The sequence below is a fragment of the Onychomys torridus genome, chromosome 8 (genome assembly GCF_903995425.1).
Source record: "Onychomys torridus chromosome 8, mOncTor1.1, whole genome shotgun sequence".
Classification (NCBI taxonomy): Eukaryota; Metazoa; Chordata; class Mammalia; order Rodentia; family Cricetidae; genus Onychomys; species Onychomys torridus.
In genome coordinates this window covers 92413567-92422990 of record NC_050450.1, presented here as the reverse complement: position 1 = coordinate 92422990, position 9424 = coordinate 92413567, and positions in this window count along the sequence as shown.

Below are 9424 nucleotides of genomic sequence, written 5' to 3'. Positions count from 1 at the left end.
AGGAAGCAGTGTGTCAGTCTTTACAGCTGTAACACCCTTTGACTTCGTGAAGAAATGCCTGTGGGCTGAGGGTGTAGCTCGGTTGCTGTAGATTTGGTCTCTAGCACTGAGGAAACCTGAGCATGGCTCACACTTAGAAGCTTAACACTTCTGGAGGTAGAAACAGGTGGATCATAAGTTCAAGGTCATCCTCTGTTATGAAGCAAGTTGAAGGCCAGCTTGGGCTACATACATTAAGACCCATCTCTAGAGAGGAAGGGTTGGCATGTGGGATTCCTGTGTGTGTATACTCTTTCTGCTTGTTTTGTTGTTATTTTTTGCTTTGTTTTGTTTTTGTTAAGAGTTGCTTTATTTTTAATTATGTGTATGGATGTGTCTGCTTGTCTGCAGATGCATACTGACTCCCAGAAGTTGACCACGTGCATGCCCATACACACAGGCATGCACACACATAAATGAATAATGAATGTTAAAAATAAAAAGACTTGGTAGGTGGAGGTAGTTAAGTCAGGATCCTACCATGGAATACTTTGGAATAAAGCCTTCATTCACATAGAACTACTATCAGGAACCCCTTGTGGAACATTGCTGAGACCCCTGCACTTGGAAGGAGAAGGACGGAGAACCAGGAGTTCAAGGTCATCTTCACTGACAATTTCAAAGGCCATCAGAAGCTATACAAGACTATCTCAAAAACAAAAGGGGGCTAGAGAGATGGCTCAGTGGTCAAGGGGAGTGGCTGCTCTTCCAGAGGACCTGAGTTCAATTCCCTGCAACCACATGGTGGTTCACAACCATCCGCAATGAGATCTGGTGCCCTCTTCTGGCCAGCAGGCATACATGCAGGCAGAATACTATGTACAAAATAAATAAATCTAAAACAAAACAAAACAAAAAAACCCTGACAGCTGAGCTGAGGATGGCTCAGTAAGTGATTGCCTGGCAAACATGAGAACGTGGGTTTGATTCCCAGAACCTATATTTTACAAAGGCAGAACCAGGTGTGGTGGGGCACACCTTTAATTCCAGCACTCTAGGAGGCAGATATCTATGATTTTGATGCCAGCCTGGACTATATTGGAGAAACCTTGTCTCAGAACAAACAAAGCCAGGCACAGTGGTACACTTTAGTCCACCACTGGGGAGGCTGTTCTAGTCTACTAAACAAGCATCAGGCCAGTGAGAAACTCTGCCTCAAAATGAAAACAACGAAACCAAAGCTGGAGTGATAGCTCAGCAGTTTAGAGCACTGGTTGCTCTTCCCAGCACCCACATGGCAGCTCACAACCATTGTACCTCCAGTCATAGGGGATGCAATGCCCTCTCTGGCCTCTGGGCACTGCATGCATGTGATATATAGACATGCATACAGGATGACCATCTATATATTTAAAACTAAAGGTTAAAAAGGTCTTTTTTTTTTTTTTAAGCCAGGTGGTGGTGGCACAGGCCATTAATCCCAGCACTAGAGAGGCAGAGGCAGGTGGATCTCTGTGAGTTTGAGGTCAGCCTGGTCTATGGAGCAAGTTCCAGGACAGTCATGGTTACACAGAGGAACCTTGTCTAGAAAAATAAGTTGTTTTTTTTTTTTTTAAATAAAAATAGGATGAGTATCCCCTGAGGAAGGGTGTTCTCTGGCCTCCACACACAGATACACCCTCATATGCATGTGTACCCACATATGAGTAAACACACAACAAAACCTACTGTGTAAAAAAAAAAAAAACTGAGTTAATTGTTTTACTAATGAGAGAACTTCATAAAGCTGAAGGAATATCCTTTTGTATGTTTTTCTTTTTTCTTTTTTTGAGCTGAGGATCAAACCCAGGGCCTCGCTTTTGCTAGGCAAGTGCTCTACCACTGAGCTAAATCCTCAGTCTGTTTTGTTTCTCAAGATAAGTGTTTCTCTGTGTAGGCTTGGCTGTCCTGGAACTCACTCTGTAGACCAGGCTGGCCTGGAACTCACAGAGATCTACCTGCCTCTGTCTCCCTAGTGCTGGAATTAAAGGCATGTGCCACTACCACCTAGCCAAGATCCATATATTTGTAATTATTTTTATTTTATTATCTTATGTGTATGGGTATTTTGTCTGCATGTATGTCTGGATCCCCTGGAACTGGAGTAAAGAGACAATTGTGAACTGCTATGTAGGTATTGGGAATCAAGCCCAGGTCTTCTAGAAGAACAGCCAGAGCTCTTAACTACTGACCCATCCCTCCAGCCCCCTTTATGGTTTCATTTGTTTGGGATTTGGTTTTTGTTTTTTTGAGACAGGGTTTCTCTGTGTAGTCCTGGCTGACCAGGAACTCATTCTGTAGACCAGCCTTCCAAATCACAGAGATCTGTCTACCTCTGCCTCTGCCTCCTGAGTGCTGGAATTAAAGGCATTCACCACCACTGCCCTAGGATCCATATGTTTTAAATTTTAAGATTTATTCATTTATTTTTGTGTGTATGAGTGTTCTGCTTGCATGTATACATGTGCATGACAATCATGCTTGATGCCCATGGAACTCAGAAGACAGCATTGAATTCCCCAGAACTAGAGCTATGGATGGTTGTGAGCCATCCATAACATGTGGGTGCTCAAAACCGAACCTAGGACTTCTGAAAGTACTAAACACTCTTAAAACTACTGAGCTGTCTCTCCAGCCCCAAGATACAGAAAAACATACATAGGGACAGGTGGTGTCGCCCCACTCCTTTAATCCTAGCACTTATGAAGCAGAGGCAAGTGGATCTCTGTGAGTTCAAGGCCAGCCTGGTCTACAGAGTGAGTTCCAGGACACCCAAGGCAACAGAGAAACTATGTCTCTAAAAAACAAAAACAAAACAAGACAAAGCAAAAAATAAATAAATACACAAGTGTATTTTCTGGATACTTTTTATACTTGCAAATATGAGTGTGTGTAATGTGTTTATCTAAGGTGTTTTATTACCAATAAAGACTCAGGAGTCAGACATCGGTGTAAAAACCTGAGAGATAAAGAAATGGCAGAGGAGTGACCAGTTTACCTTCTCTCCACACTTCCTAGATTGGAGAGACCTGGAGATCTCAAAGTTCCTCCCCATTCCTTCATGTGTGTCTTCTCTATCCATATTTCTGGCATCTCTATGGCTAATTCTGATCAGCTAGTCACTGCCTCCGCCCCCAATTCAAGGTTAACTTTATTAACACAGTCTCAAGGTGTCAAAGTACAATCAAATATCCTGCAATGCATGTCAACTAGTTGCTGGCTCTGCCTCTTGACCCAAGGTTGATTTTATTTAATTAACATAACCTCAGGGTTCACAGTGTGATCAAATATCCCACAACATTTCCCCCTTTTTGTCTAAATAAAAAGCAAAGGTTTTAACTCTAACACAGTAAAACTATATAAAACAAGAACAATTATCAAGTAAGAATTACATTCACAGTGTCCAATACATTTGTATTTGGCAACTTTGGAGAAACTACTATCTATCCTATCTTGGTGAGTCCAAAGTTTTGTACCTAAATCACTTTATATCATAACTTGTATTGCCAACTTAAAAATAACTTTTTAGATCTTAAAACATTTTCTTAGATAAACAACTTAAGCTTTTATGTGTCTCAACCTTTATAAACTTTACATCTCTTTTGTGAGTTTCCTTTTTTAAATTTGATCACAAGGAAAACTGTAACTATAACTATCTAGTCTTCAATCCCATAAGAGACCAAAGAAGGATAAAATATTACCCGAGTAAACAGAAAGTGAAAGTACAGAGCAAGCAACTCCAAAAAGTATAGAAATGACAGACATCTGGCTGCCTAGAAAGTCACGCAAGCTTCCTCTGCAACACTGGGGCATCCACAGGCCTGGAATATCTGACAGACTTTTCTGTAAAGCAGGAACTTCAAAGGACTGTCCTGTCTTGGCAAAGTTTGGCAGTTTGCTTCCTTTGTGTCTTGCTTGTACAAATTGGACAGCACACTGTCGGCAGTTGAGGAAGAAGCAGTGTCTTGCCCAGTGACTAGCTTTGCTACCTTTGAAGCAAACTCCATATGGAGGTCCTTTGATGCCCGTCATCTTTGAAGTAGTCTGGTGCTGTGAGGAGCAAATGTGTCTCACTGTCATAAAAGTCTTACGTCATTAAAATAATGTAAATGCCATAGTCCGTCAGTCTCTGAAGTGTTTGAAGACCATCTGTCTATCTAACATATATCTCTGTTTAACCTTGAAAGCAAACCTAACATGACTACAAGTTTGATTGTGTTAGGTGACTAATTACTAACCTGCATTTCTTAATTATCCTAAACAGTTTGTAATAGTACCTTTCAAGGACTAGAACTTAACATACATTTTTAAGTGAGTAGCATAGGTACAATACCTTAAACAAAACTAGAAACTTATATACAGTATATTGTAACAAAAATAATCTTAAATTTGTATCAATATACAAAAATCCATACTCACATAAACTATTTGAGACTAGCAGTTGCTTTTTAATTTAAAAATAGATTCAATAATCTATCCTCTTATCCCATGATTCCTATATCCGACTCCTTTTCTTTTTTTCATCCCTTACCCCCCTTTTCCCTCCAACTCTAGATAGGAGAGAAAGAAGGATAGAGGATAGAAAAATAAAGGAAGGAAGGAAGGAGAAAAGGAAGAAAAGGAAGAAATCCCTTAATCTAACTTCTTTTGTTTTGTTTCCTTCCTGATCTTGACCAATAAATAACAACTTAACAATCAACCCCCCTTGCTGTGGGATGTCTTCCTGTACACTGTGAATGTGTTGCTTCCATTGGTTAATAAATAAAACTGCTTTGCCCTATGGTGAGGCAGGATAAGAGCCAGGTAGGAAATACAAACAGAGATTCAGGGAGAAGAAAGATGGAGTCAGGTGCAGATGTCATCCAGTTTCCCAAGGAACAAGATGCCAACAGACTGGTAATACCACAGCCATGTGGCAACACATAGATTAAAAGAAATGGGTTAATTTAATTTGTAAGAGGTAGCTAATAAACCTGAACCATTGGCCAAACAATTATAATTAATATTAAGCCTCAGAGTGGTTATTTTATCAGCAGCTGCAGGACCAGGAGTGACACAGAAAAGCTTCTGGTTACATCCCTAAACAACAACAAGCATCCACAACCCACCAAATGACCAAAACCACCACTCCACCTCTCAGGAATGTGGGTTCTTAGAATTGCTTCCCGTTGTCTGGGAGTGATGGCATCTTTAGGGGATCCTGGGAAAAGTGGGAGAATGGTCAAGTTCTGGGAAGCTAGCTGTATCATTGGTTGTCCAGTCTTTGAGTGATGAGAAAGTGCAGGGCTTACCTGAAATCCTGGCTAGAGCAGTCTAAGAGGCTAGACTATCTTAGCCAGCCACTTTCAAGCACTTTGTAGTCCAAAGCTGATCTTTGAGTGGTGTTAGTCAGCTTAGTGGCATTACTACAATCTAGGTGGATCTGTCATTGCAGGGCCCCATCATCTTGGAGACCTCAAAGGTCACTGCTAGGAATGGTCATGGTTCACTGCAGAAAACTTAAACATTTCAAATGCCATATTCAACAGATCCCTGAAAGGTTAGAGGACCACAATCTATTAAGTACATCTGGGGTACACAAACTTAGTTCCAATTTGCCTGCTTCAGACTCAAATCCAAAAACACATATAGGAAGCTAGATGACGCTTATTTCTAGAATTAGTATTCTATATGACCACTAATATCAAAACAAAGTTTATATGTATATAATAATCTTATAGATTTTTTTAAAGATTTATTTATTATGTATACAGAAGAGGGTGACAGATTTTATTACAGATGGTTGTGAGCCACCATGTGGTTGCTGGGAATTGAACTCAGGACCTCTGGAAGAGCAGTCGGTGCTCTTAACCTCTGAGCCATCTCTCTAGCCCAATCTTACAGATTTTGAGATAATATTTATACCTTAAGAAAAGTTTTTGAAAGTCAAAACCAAAGAATTATGAGATTAATAGCAATAGAATAGTCCTTTAATTTTGGTTTTCTTCCATTCCATACCAGGTGGCTCTTCTGACATCAGACAGAAATTTTGGATTTTCCTTAAAAAGAATGCTTGAGGTTCAGAGAAGGAGAGAGCCATGCTCCAACTTCAAAGCCAGCTTTAATTTTTAATTAAAATGGGACCACAAAAAGACCATTTGCCACTCATGTCTGTAGAGAGCAGCAAAAACAAGCATTTGGGAAGATTTATGAAATTCTACCCTGTTGGAGGTTAGTGATACAGTAGGTCAATTTGCTCTTTTTCTTGGGACATTTTCTCTTGATGATCCATCCTACTTCAGATGTCTTACTTCTCCAGTGGTCTCTGAATTTCTTTTTTTTAAATAAATATTTTTATTTTATAATTGATTTAATTTTACATATCAGCCACAGATTCCCCTGCCCTCCTCCCACTCCCCAGCCTTCTCCCCCAAATTCACCCCCATTCCCACCTCCTCCAAGGCAAGGTCTCCCCTGGGGAGTCAGCCCAGCCTGGTAGATTCAGTTAAGTCAGGTCCAGTCCCCTCCTCCTGATGCTTTTATTCTTCTTGAAAGACAAAAGCAAGCAAGCAAACAAACAAACAAACCCTGCCTCAACCCTAACTTTGAGGAGTTTCTTTTTTTAGCAGGTTATATCTTTGTTAAGGCAATATGTTGTTTGAGAACCAGAAATAGTATTATGTTCTAATCTAATTTTTTTGAAATTTTGACATAAATATACCTTGGTATGTGTGGATAAATATATCTATATTCCCCTTTATCTTTCTATATATAAATTCAAGCATAAAGTATATTTATATTTAGATCATAAAGGAAATTCATTTCAAATTTTAGCTTGTCTTTTTAGAATTGCTATAGATGCTTTCTATAATAATCTTTAAGTATAGTATATGTGATTTTTCTAGTGTGAAAACATACCAACTAGGAGCTATATCTGAATTTTGTCTCTGGGTGGAGCATTTAAAGGCATGTGCTAACATCCCCATATTCACTGTAACTCTAGAAATTAGAAAATAACTAGTTATAGAGATCCCCCTGTCTTTACTGTGATTAAGGTCATGGGCTACATTGAAACTCTTTGTAAAGGGCATGTTACACCTTCTGTAAAGAATATTCTAGCCAGGTGGTAGTGGCGCATGCCCTTAACCCCGGCACTCGGGAGACAGAGGCAGGTGGATCTCTGTGAGTTCCAGGCCAGCCTGGTCTACAAAGCAAGATCCAGGAGCGACACAGAGAAACCCTGTCTCAAAAAACCAAAAAAAAAAAAAAAAAAAAAGTTTGTAATTAATCTCTCCTGATTTGAACTTTCTGTGGTTGAATTTTCTGTAAACCTTCCTTATAGCCTAGGTAATTAATAGAATCTCTCTGCAGTGGGATGTCTTTCTGTAGGCTGTGAATATGTGCTGCTCTGATTGGTTGATAAATAAAGCTGCATTGGCCTGTGGCAGGGCAGGATGGAGCCAGGTGGGAAAATCCAAGAGAGAGAATGGGAGGAGAAAGGAGAGACAGGGGAGAGGCCAGCTGCTGCCCAAGGAGCATCAAGATGCCTGCCGACCAGTAATGCCACGGCCACGTGGCAATTTATAGATTAATAGAAATGGGCTAAGTTATAAGACCTAGCTAGCAAGAAGCTTGAGCTATAGGCCATCCATAATAATTAATATAATAATCCATCATAATTAATATAAGCCTCTGAGTAATTATTTTATAAGCAGCTACAGGACCTTAGTGGCACTGGGTGGGACCAGAGAAACATTCCAGCTACACTCTTCTTTGTAGTGTTTTTTCAGGAGCAATTTGTAATCTCCAACAATATAAAATTCTCTTTACTTCATCAAACATCCTTTGTAAGGTATCTGCATCTGAATCAGCCAGTAAGATATCACCCACACAATGGTAAATTACAGATTGAGGAAACTGTTTATGAATTATTTCTAATGGCTGTTATACAAAATATTGACACAAGGTGGGGCTGTTTAACTTTACTTATGGCAAGACCCTCCAATAGTACCTTCTAGCAGGTTGAGAATTATTATAAGTAGGCACTGTGAAGGCAAATTTTTCTCTATCTTGTTCTTTCAAATCAATTACTGTAGTAGGCCATTATTTAGGTAGCAAAGAAGGCAAGAGATTCCAGGCTGTAAAGAGCCCATTGGCTGAATTACATTTTTTTTTTGTTTGTTTGTTTGGTTTGGTTTTTCGAAACAGGGTTTCTCTGTGTAGTTTTGCGCCTTTCCTGGATCTCGCTTAGTAGACCAGGCTGGCCTCAAACTCACAGAGATCCTCCTGGCTCTGCCTCCCAAGTGCTGGGATTAAAGGGAATTACATTCTTAGTAGCTCTCAGATCTGTTATCATTCTCTAGTTTCTAGATTTCTTTTCTAATAACATATAGGAGAATTCCAAGGACTGGTTGATTCTTTGTATGTTGAGCATTTAGCTGCTCCTGTGCCAGCTGTTCTAGTGCCTGCAATTTTTCTGATGTCAAAGGCCATTGTTCCACCCACACAGATTTGTCAGTTAACCATGTTAAAGGTTGGTAACTTTGAAAGATCTTTTGTGCCCTATCTATGGTCAGTGACTGTTCTTGATAATAACTTTTAATAATTTTCTTAGAAGCATTCTTTATTTTATGGTTTGTTTCTGAGATTGGAAGAATGCTAATATTTTGTCCATTACTGTAACAAATCCCATCCCCATAAATTCATTGGTTTGTTAGTCACATATGGCTTTAATTTTCCTACCTGTCCTTCTGGCCCTACACACTCAACCCATCTTGTACTTTGTTTTACTTGAGATAAAGTTCCAGTCCTTAGAAGTTAAATATTTACCTCCTAAATCATCTGTTCCTATGTCTAATAATCCTTCAATTTCAATGCCATTTATTTGTATTTTTGGCTTTGGTTTCTGATCATTTATAGAAGTTTGCCAAAGTACTTGTTTTCTGGTCTCTCCTGAATTATTTGTTTTATCTATTGAAGATGTTCTGTCCTTGATCACATCCAGAGCAGTGTTTTTAACAATAGGCATTATTTCTTTTGATTGCTCTGTGGATGAGTTTCACCAATGCCTACCGGGAATGATCGAACCAAGTTTGATATTGGGGCCTGCTGGAGGTTCCCAAAGGTGTTTGCAGATGGTAAAGGGTTGCCTTGCCTGTCCCTCATTGATCTTCATTCATTAGTCAAATGCTGGCCTTTGCCACACCTTCTGCATACTCCAGAAGGCTGGGGCTTTCTGTTTGGATTATCTCTAGAAAAAAAACAATGTTTCTAGAAACACCTTGCCTACAATCCCTTTCCAAATGACCTTGCTTACCACAATCAAAACATCTGACATTTTGATGTTTCTTAAAATTTTATTTCTCCCATCAAAGTAGCATCATAAGCATGAAATCCATATTTCAAATTCATTCATCTGTGGTGCTGA